Source organism: Leptonotus elevatus, chromosome 1 (assembly GCF_054856555.1).
Source record: "Leptonotus elevatus isolate MCC_2025b chromosome 1, RoL_Lele_1.0, whole genome shotgun sequence".
NCBI classification, from domain to species: domain Eukaryota; kingdom Metazoa; phylum Chordata; class Actinopteri; order Syngnathiformes; family Syngnathidae; genus Leptonotus; species Leptonotus elevatus.
Genome location: NC_141239.1, coordinates 52,551,844 through 52,563,201, shown reverse-complemented (window position 1 = coordinate 52,563,201; position 11,358 = coordinate 52,551,844). Strand labels below are relative to the sequence as shown.

General features: G+C 43.1%; 1 pseudogene; it reads left to right on the top strand.

Moving 5' to 3' along the window:
* Positions 1 to 350: 350 nt before the first annotated feature.
* The window catches only part of LOC147184598 (uncharacterized), a 28,504-nt pseudogene continuing 17,496 nt past the window's right edge, over positions 351 to 11,358 (top strand).

The following is an 11,358-nucleotide window of genomic DNA, read 5'->3' as shown; positions in this document are numbered from 1 at the left end:
ATAAGTATATCAATACATCTGTACAGAAGGCCGACATTCCTGGGTTTTGTGGCTGCTTAGAGCATACCAGTATGATTTGGCATCAGATCCAAGCAGCAAAGAAGGACAAAAGAGACCTCAATGTCACTTTCCTTGACTTGGCTAATGCTTTTGGATCAGTTCCCCATAACCTCCTCTGGGAATCCTTCAATTTCTTCCATGTTCCATTATCTGTCACTACACTAATAAAAGCCTACTTTGAAGACCTGCGATTATGTTTCACAACAGCTGACTACACAACATCATGGCAGCGTGTAGAAGTAGGCATTATGGCAGGCTATACAATCTCACCCCTGGCCTTCACAATAGCCATGGAGGTCATCATCAGGGCCTCAAAATGGGTGGTAAGCGGTGAGCGAGTCAAGAACGGGATCCACCTTCCACCTAACAGAGCATACATGGACGACATAACCATTCTGACTACTACTGCAGCATGCACTAGACGATTACTTGCAAAACTGCAGGAGAACAAGTCACGAAGCATCTCAATCGTCAAGGGAGAACTTAAGAACGTGAAGTTCTGCATTGGTGATGACCCTATACCCACAGTGTCTGAGCAACCTGTTAAAAGCCTAGGCAGGTGGTACAATGCAAGCCTCAGGGACAAGGACCAAATACAACAACTAAGGACAACGGTGGAGAAGATGGAACAAAACATGACCTCATACATTAAGAAATGGCTTGGGGTCCCACGCTGTCTGACTAACATCAGCCTTTACGGCAAAGAGGTCCTTGAACTGCCTATAACAAGCCTAGCTGAAGAGTACAAGTGCTCTAAAGTAAGACTCCAGATGACTTTGAAGGATTCTAGAGACCAGACTATCAGTAATGTTGCACCACCCCTGGTAACTGGACGAAAATGGTCACCATTTAATGCGGTGCTGCAAGCTACATCAGCCCTGAGGCACAACGACATTGTGGGGCTTGTCCACCAGGGAAGCCTTGGCCTTGCTTTAAGTAAACCAACTTGGCGTAAGGCCTCAACATCAGAGAGGGGAAAAAATGGTGGTGGAAGAGGTGCGCCGTCAAGAGGAGGTGGAAAGAAGCACCAAGGCTGTCTCGCTTGCCAAACAAGAACATTGGATGAGGTGGGAGGGCCTGGAAGGAAGAAAACTCAGCTGGAGAGAGCTTCATATTTAGAGCAACTTATGATGTGCTCCCATCTCCCAAAAAAACTCCACCAATGGTATGGAGAGGACCCAACCTGCGCCCTCTGCTCAACTCCAGCAACTCTGCAACACATCCTGATCGGTTGTAAGACCAGCCTCACACAAGGCCGCTACACCTGGAGGTACAACCAGGTCCTCAAGAGTCTGGCAGCAGCCATTGAGAGCAAGAGAAATACCATCAACTCCCTGCCCCTGAGAAAGACTAATTCCATCATAGCACCAACATTCATCCGAGAAGGTCAGAAAAAGCCCAACCATCCCTCTGCCAAACTAGAAGCTGGACATCTAGCCATGGCCAGAGATTGGAAGCTACTTGTCGATATTGGCCAACAGCTAATCTTACCACCCAAAATTGTAGCTACCACTTTATGGCCAGACATGGTACTCTGGTCATCTTCACTGAAGACTGTGTTCATCATGGAGCTCACTGTCCCATGGGAGAATGCAACGCAGGAGGCCTATGAGCGCAAGAAACTGCGCTACACAGACCTGGCAGCAGACGCTCAGCAGAAAAGGTGGAATACAAAAGTCTATCCGGCTGAAGTGGAATGCAGAGGGTTTGTGGCTTCTTCCACCATTAGCCTGTTGAAGCTCCTTGGGATTCATGGACAGGCTCTGCGGTAAACAATAAGATCAGTCTCTGAAGCAGCCGAGAGAAGCAGCAGGTGGATATGGGCAAAGGGGAAAAATCCTGACTGGGCTCAAAAGAGTGGCGGTACTGCCCGCTCGCTAAAACCCACCACCTTTTAAAATTGGGTAACTCTTATGACTGGGTATAAGACACAAGCTCAGGCGTGATCACCCCGTAGCTGGCCACCTTTGATGAGGGTGTCTAGTGTTGAAAGGCCGAAACACCCACTGATTCAAAGGAACACTACTGATGATGTGTCCCCCCCCTCAAAAAAAGGGCGAAGGAATGGTATTGCTCTCCTCTCCATGTAAAAATACAGCTCCCATACTTCAAAGCGTACCTCATGTGAACACCATCTATTGGCACAATGGATACTTTACATCATATCCTGTGTTTAATGATTCTTATATTTATATATTTTGCATATATAATATATTTTTATATTTTTTTCATTGCTGTAATGTACAAAAGCACAATATTGTGTGTGTTTTTTAGTATGAGGTAATTTTTTACAATATTGTAACCTATTTTTTGTATCACCAACATCCCCACAATATTGTGATATACCAAGTAAGTTTCCCTCAAGCTTACGCTGCCTTGACAGGAAGACGTTTTTCTACTGTTAAATGTACTTTTCCTACGCCTCTAAAGCAGCAGCGGTCAAAGAGGGAACAATAGAAGGAAAGTGTCTTGAATTGTCTTCCGGGTTAAGGCAAAACCAGTACACAACACATAATGGGCGGTCAGATAAAGGCTTGTTTTCCATTTTTCCAATTATAATTTTAAAAAAGAAATAGAGACGGATCGTCCCGCCCAATTGAGACAGCAACACTGCCTCCTTGTGGATGGAGGAACGGGTCTTTAAACGCTTGAATATCTAGGACCTGTTTGTGGGTGTGTGACTATCTTGAAACAGCGTGATGTTTAACAAAAAAAAATTACATTTTGGCTGATCCACAAAAGCACATTCGACAACTCACAAATGGTAAGTCGTGATAAATTCATACACAACATTAACAAACATGTGAAAATCACAGATATGTTTGTGGATCTCAATACATGTGAAAATCATTAATATATTTGTGTGAATTATTTTGAAGAAAGAAAAATCATACACATCATTAAAAGGTAATGTCCGACGTTTTTCTGTTGTTTGTAAACGCAACATTCAAAACTGGCAGTCAGCCGAGGACAGCAGCCAACCAGCAACGAGCATGAAAGCAGTCCACCAATCAGGAGCTGGGATTCGCACAGCCAAATTTGCATATACAGACAAGACACAGGAATCAAACTCCTAACACGTCCGCGGAACCAGTTAACAAATCAGGAGCGATTTCCACATAATAAAGAATAATTGAGAAGCACTGATATACTGTATAGCCAACTTTACATCATCCGCCCATGGTCTGCTTGCTGTCCCTTTTACTTTTTCTTCATTGGTTTCTTCTTCCACCATGCCAATGACTGCCTACTGCGCGGATTTTAAAGAGAATGAGAGGAGCTGCTTTGACTGGCGGTGAATCAAGTCAGCTAAGTCGACGCCCAGAAAATGGCTGTTTTTAACTGCCACGCAGCTCACCACACTACACTTCGCTGGGCACAAAAATACAGCTCTATACTGTAAATCATACGAGGCGCGTTTATTTATTCATGAATATTATTTCCCAATCAAATGACTCATTGCTATTTTTAAAAGGATGAAAATAACAATTGGACTTGGAAGGCCTCTCTTACTCAGAATATTTGGATGACCTGTCATAGAGAGGAAGGGACCTCTTCTTGGTGCTCACATGGCTCTCCTGTACCTCTTGAATCATGATTCCACCGGCACTGTTTACAACATTTGAGCCACGAACGTTTGTAGTGATTCTGTTAAGATTGTCCTACTCACTATGAAAAACAGAGTTTCCCTCGTCAGTAATGATTTGAGGGGTCAGATGGTTGGAAATCTCATCAAAAGCCTTGGCCATAGCCGTCTCAAGTTCCATACTGAAATGATATGTCTCTGAGTGTCCAAGTCGAGAAAAGATTGTTGTGAGCTGAAAAGATACAACATTGTAAGAAAATTGTGATTAAATTTTTTTTAGACCTTATCAGCAATAAATTAGCTCATTACTCACCTGTTTGCTTTGATACAGGTGTCGAAGTGTGGCACATAAGAGAATGTCCTTTGGGAGTTTCCACTGTCTGTTGGTTGCTGCTCGACACACATTTTGTGCAATAGAATAGACCAGTCTCTGTTTTTTTCTCACACTTGTCTCCATCTAGTGTCCCAGTCACCACTGATCTCAGAAATTGTACAAGATGCCCTGGGATAAACTCATCCATATTGACAGCATCCAGTTCCTGTGCCGTTGAGGGCCATGGTAGCTGCTTTGAATCTTTATTTTTTATTATTATTATTATTATTTTTGGGGGGAGAGCTCAGTATTGTTCATTCAGTAATTTTACAGATTCGACATGTCATCATCATTGCTATTATTATATTATTATTTTGTATGTGTGTGAGTATGTGCATGTGTGTGTGCATGTGTGCGTGCGTGTGAGTGTGTACTCATTAGTTCACCTAAAACCAATTAAAAATCCCATACCGTTCACCTAAACCGAATACTTCAGAATCCAGCTAGAGTCGTGAGGTTGTCAGGAGACCCGAGGAAGGATCAAAGAAAAGAAAGGAAAGTGAAATCCAGCACCGACCAGACATTACCTACTACCCACCGGGTTACCAACCAGAGTCTTTCACCAACCAAGGAGAGACTGAGGAAAGGAAGGAAGGATAGATGAAGCAGAGTGAGATCCACAGACATCCGCCTCCACCAATTCAACAACCAGAGGAAGAAGCAGATTGTGTTTGTATTTTGATAGATGCTGGTGTGGGGGATCTGGCATGCATGAAAACCTCCACCAAAGAGGGGAGCCGTCAACCCCGGCCAGGACAGAGCAAGCACAACCCCCCCAGGCCACGGCAGCGCCAAGGGACAACCCAACGGCCGGAGAGCAAACCCAGGAGCGCCCCACCCCCACACGGCCCGCGCCCCCAACCCAACGCAGCAGGACGGGGCACGGCAGGCCCCCCATGTACCCCACCGGCCCACAGGGAGTTGTAGGACGAAGACGGTGTCACCCCCCCCCCCACCCCAAGTGTGTTAGGTGCCCTATGTGTCTATTAACAAAGTGTATTGTGCAAAACTAGTGCAGTGAGTTAAGAGGCGCGACGAGCGGGGCCCTTCCCAACCGGGCGGGGGCAAGAGGCGCACCCAACCGGAATAGGTGCACCAAACCGCCACCCACCCCACCGGGACGATTGGGCTCGCCCCCCGGATACTGGGGCCCACCCGGGGTGCCAGGAGGCCCACCGGAGCGGGGCAGGCATAACACCCCCCTCCCCCCCACACACACACCCGGGCCATGGATGGAGCCCCCGGCCCAGGGGAGGGTGAGGAAGGCGGACAGGGGAGGGGGAAGAGACGGGGGAAGGAGACGACAAGAAGGGCAAGGGGCGGCGGCAAGACCGCAGAGAGAGGAGGAGGAAAGGTGACAAGGGAGAAGGGACAGATTCCGATGGACCGCGCCGAGGCGGTGCCGCCCTGGACACCAGGGAGAGCACCGCACCGTAGCACCCCCCAAGAGACCCAGGGAACGGCCAAGACGCAGCCGCCACCTCTAAAAGGTCTTTACAGCAACGACTTGACTCTGACAGAGTCAGACTAGATACTGCCCACTATGATATTGCACTTTGCCCGATTTGCCAAAATTGTATGTGGGAGATATCAACAGGGGTGATAAACTTATGACAATTAATTAAATAAAATAATTACCTTCCTAACAAATTCTCTGCCACTTCGAGTAGCTTACTCAACAAGCGTGTAATGCTGCTAAGCCAGTGCACAATAGTCTCAATTCCATCCATCCATTTTCTTTACCACTTGTCCTCACAAGGGTCGGGGGGCGCTGGAGCTTATCCCAGCTGGCTTCGGGCAGTCGGCGGGGTACACCCTGAACTGGTTGCCAGCCAATCGCAGGGCACAGTCTCAATTCACTTGTGCAAAATGTTTGGCGTCCTTGTGTCTGTGGGAGTGTGCGCACCTGCGCACCTGCGCACCTGCGACCTGCAGCAATCAACATAGGATCTGACAAGCGTCACTCCTTCCTCACTTTTAATGCCTTTCCCCAGGTCCCAGAACCCCTAAAAATTTCTCCCTGGTCCTAAAACCCACCTAAGACCGTATCCAAATCCAATGTTTATGGAATCTGATCACAAATATTCGTCATGCAGTACGGTGAACTGGCTGCTTCACAGTCTCATATCTCGGATACTGTAAGGTACCCATCGTTAAGTGTGGTAAAATGGCCATACTCAGAAAGAGTTGAGACATGTAAAATACATTTTAGGGATCGAATCTTCTTTGGAGGCTCTTCATCAGTGTTACGATGTTTCTTTTTTTTCCTTATTCTTCCCCATTGTACACTAGCTAGTCAGTAATACAGATTAAATTTCTGAAAGCCTGTGTTAGTAATTAAACAAAACTGTTGAAAAATTACTTATAGATGTAACTTAGTGATAGTTTAAAATACTTACTGAAATTGTTCCAAAAGACAGAGCAGTGGGAGACAGCCAACTGTAGATACCAACTGATGGCCACCAACTTCAAAGCTCCACCATTCCAAAACTGGTAGTTGATGCTAGTGATGCTAATAAGGTTTTAATATATCTTGATGATGGTGACAATAAAGGGTAGTTTAGGTCAACAAGTTAGTATTGATATGGAAAAAATAGTTGCCAAATAAGCCTTTTGAGTTTTTTTTTTTTTTATGGCATGAATTAAAAAACTGAAAAAATATGTTGTAAAATGTAATAAATAACCATTTCAATTAATCCCTTGTGTCATATTTATATGGGAATGTGTGTTCATTTGTCTCTGTAAGTTGTTTACTTAAAAAATTATGGCACTTTCTGTATTATATTCAGATTTTTTTAATTTGGGTTGGTGCTGTAAAGGGTTAAAAATTAAGCCTTTCAGACATTATTTCAGCTTGTTACCTGGCAGATTCTGAATATAGACACTTAAAGGATAAAAAAACAAAAACAAACAGGTGTCATAAAAAAAAAAGCCGGGCGGTGCGCATGGACCCCTGTTTTCATCTAGACTATATGACAGGGTGCCCAGAGAGGAACTGTGGTTTTGTATGTATAAGTCTGGAGTGGCAGAGAAGTATGTCCAAGTGGTACAGGACATGTATGAGGACTGTAAGACAGTGATGAGGTGTGCTGTAGGTGTGACAGAGGAGTTCAAAGTGGAAGTGGGACTACATCAGGGATCAGCTCTGAGCCCCTTCTTGTTTACTATGGTAATGGACAGGATGACAGACGAGGTTAGACAGGAATCTCCATGGACTATGATGTTTGCAGATGACATTGTGGTCTGTAGTGAGAGCAGGGAACAGGTGGAGGAGAAGCTAGAGGCGTGGATGTTTGCCCTGGAAAGAAGGGGAATTAATGTTAGCCTTAGCAAGACGGAGTATCTGTATGTGAATGGGAGGGAGCCAAGTTCTCTTTCAACATTGTTCTCCTTGAAAAGTTCCTAATAAAGTCATCCCGTCCATGTGGTATTACATCTCTGCCATGATAAGGGGATATTTCAGGCCAAGGGCTTTTGCGGCACAATGGGAAATACTGCCAGAGAAATCGAAATTGAGGACATAATTGCAAACCCCACTGGGTCCTTTTCTCTGCTTTCTACAGGTAGCCATGCTTGACCTGCACTGACACAAATTACAGAGAGGTCCTATTCACCTTATAAAATATTACTATGTACAGTACTAAATTATCAAAATAAATTTCTCACATTGAGTCTACCTAGTAAAAGTATTTTTAAAAAGTAGGTGATTAGAGTTTTGATAGTTTTTATCTATTTTTTCTTGCATTTTTATCTATTCAGTTTACTTCAATGGTGTGAATGAGCTGCATTTTCTAGTGAAATTATAATCCTTAATGATGTCAACAAGATACTGTATTCAGTCAGTTTGTTTCCCGCTTTAACAAAAGTATTAAAGACATTTATGCTTTTGTACAATATCAAAGAATTTGCTAGTGTCTTACGGTTTTGAAGGTTTTCCCGACACGGTCAACTGTTTTTTAGACACGTAACAGTGTGACTGCTCTGACAAAGGCTGAAGTGGCAGCTGAACCTGCCAGCAGGGTAAGACAATTTTCTATACACTGGTAAAATTGTTTTGTCATAAAAACAGAAACTTTAAGGCTACTTGTCATTCTGGCACTGTCATGTTTAATGACACAGATATTTACTTTTGAATGATGATCTAAGGATTTTGAGCAAAAGACTGTCTTTTGCAGTTAATCTAGGATGTTTGGCTACAAATTGTTTTGAGAAATGTACTTGCTGTTCTTGCAAATGATGGTTCTAAAAGGTCTCTATTGTATCCTTTGGTTAAAATTCAAAAAAAGGTACCAGCACATTTAGTAGCTAACATCAACGTCACACTCTGATTAATAAACCAAAACTCATTAACAATTACATATTAGTCAAAATCTCAAACAGCTGTCTCACTGACACATTTTAAGAAATAGGCAGAAAACAAAATGTTCTTTGATTCACTCTGAATGGGGGAGCAGGCACTCTAGGGAACCAACTATTTGTATACAAGCACTTTGAACATGTTTTGCTTGCACTGCATTGTGCTTTGCAACTATTTGGTCCTTGACCTATTCCGTCTTCAGCAACTTTGACACGAGCAGAATGGGAAAATAAATTGGAGGAGAGTACAGCAAGAGGAAGCAATCGTGCTACAATGTAATATAGAAAAAACAACACACACACACACACATGGAAATGGAAATCAAGACAAGGACATTTCAAAAATTACTTTTGGGAACACTGTCTGCACATTGCACACTGTGGCTGAAATAGGAAAAGTTGGATTAAAAAAAGATATCAGATGAACTTGACCCAGGAAGCCCAACCAGGAAATAGTAAGTGTTAAAGAGATAGAACACACACAGGTGAGTGCAGCCAAAGAAATATCACCAATTATGAATACTGGAAAAAATAAGGATCTCATCTTAATTTAACCACAAATTGACTTGCTCCCAATAACGCTTGAATTTGTCAATAGGTCCAAGGTTGAATGCAGACTATGGCCACATTATATGATTTTTGGACTGGTCTAGTCTAGGTCAGGAAAACAATCCTTCAAATGCTCCCCCGAACCACAATGGTCACCCAGAAATTTAGCTCAGGTGAATTGATTTGCCAGTATACTTGATCATGACGTTGGTTTGATTCCCAGGGTGGACGCTGCTGGTTACACACTAACTACATGCTCTAGTTAGCTCTTTTACTGCCACACGTTATCCAAAAACCAACCTCGACAGTGCCAGACGATTTCGAGCATTTTAACTCATCATTCAAGGCAAACAGAATATTGTGTACTTTGACTACATAAACATGGTGGGTACCAAATAAAAGATCGCTTTCCATTCTTTCATTAAAATTATATATATATATTGCCAGCCAATCGCAGGGCAATTATTATATTATATATTATATAATAGATGAATTTGCAATTGCACATATTGTAGGCATTCATTCACACACTATATACACTGATTTATAATATAAATCAAATCACCAAAAGTATATTCTCCAAAGCTGGAGAGGTCATAGGAACCGACTGAAACCAAACGGTGCAGAAATGTTTTTTTTGTGAAACACACAAATCCCCGTCCCAGTGTCACAAGCATTTTATTCAAATACCATCAGCAATTTTCTGTTGCACAAGCATTTCACTTTTATATTTAAAACTGACACAAGAGTGTCTTATTTCTTAATTACATTTTGCCCTTTTGCTGAATGTAAATGATATATATTTTTTGTCCAGCAGATGTCACCACACTGAGTTGTGTCAAATGCGTCGAAGCACTGAACCATTCCAACCCAATTGTGTCAGCGGTACAGAAAGCAGTGGTGAAGCAGTGTCATGACTCATCACACTGATTCGTGGCAAATGCTTCATGACACTGAACCATTTCGACACATTGCTTCATATTGATTCACTGCTTCAGAAAGCTTCGGTTTCTCCATCACTATATATATATATTTTTTTTTTTAAATTCTTAACAAGGGTCGCGGGGACGCTGGAGCCTATGCTAGCTGGCTTCGGGCACCCTAAACTGGTTTGCAACCAATCGCAGTATATATATATATATATATATATATATATATATATATATATATATATATATATATATATATATATATATATATATATATATATATATTATATGTGTGTGTGTGGGGGGGGGGGTGTTCTTGGCAGTCTTGGCTCAACAAAGGTTAGGAAATATGATCTTAAGGTACTGCCAGGGTTATACATTTGGATGAAATCCAAGGATTAAATTAATCCATAAAATGAAATGAAAAGGATAGAATCATTCGTCATAAAATGTGTGCTAGGTTTAAGTACAACTACGTTCTCATTCACCATCATCCTCACTTGATAAGCACAGGCACATGAAAACACATGCCTGCCCATCCCCCATGGATCCATTCATGCAGACTATTACGTAAGCATGTTAACCGGCTCTCCTCACAGACATGTCCTTGTATCAACTCCATGCGTCACAGGACACAAAGAGAGCCATAATAAGAAGGGCAGAGCGTGTGTAATCAGAAAACAAAAGATGGCGACAGTAAACAGAGTGAAACGGAAAGAAAACATTAAAGAGGGAGAAAAGCCCAATCACAGAGCTCCAAATCGCAACCTGTGGAATGTACACATACACACCCTCATTTGCAGCCCTGTAGGGATTTCATTTCCTGGAGCTTTAAGAACCTGTGCTACCTGCCTTCCCTAGTTAACTTTAAAAACAACACCCTGAAATTGTGTGTGCGTGCGTGTGTGTGTGAATGTATGCCAAATTGCCACAGCACAGGCACAAATGGCACTGGGGACAGGGGGGTGGCGTGAGCCCCTCAGTTTTTTAACCCTAGCCCTCCACTTTCGACGGGTTTTTGCTTGGCGGTGTGCGCCTGCGAGCACACGTTTTGCTGCCTTCATCATACACAGCGCGGCTTTTCCCCGCTGTGGTCGATATTCTCCCAGGCTATAGGGGGCAGTAGGCGGGGAACACCATGGTAGAAGTCACAGAAATCATCTGGGATTCGCTCTGGCATATGAACAACACTTCACCCCATTAGAAGTAGAAAAACATTTTTATTCATTTTTTTATTTTTTATTTATTAATTAATTTTTCAAGAAACAACTTTGGCAATTTAGGGTGAATGGATGGTCTACATACACTTAACAAAAATAATTTAAAACAAAGAATCGGGAAGTAGAAAACACTGTTACTTACGACAGCGTTTACTCGTCCACCATGTCTTTTTGCACGGGGCAGCCCCCGGTTGCGGGTACCCCTCTTGGAGCTCTAACAGTGGCCGGCGAGAGTGGGGAAAAAGGCGTCTGCCTGACAGGAATTAGACCTTCCCGCCGCTTCAT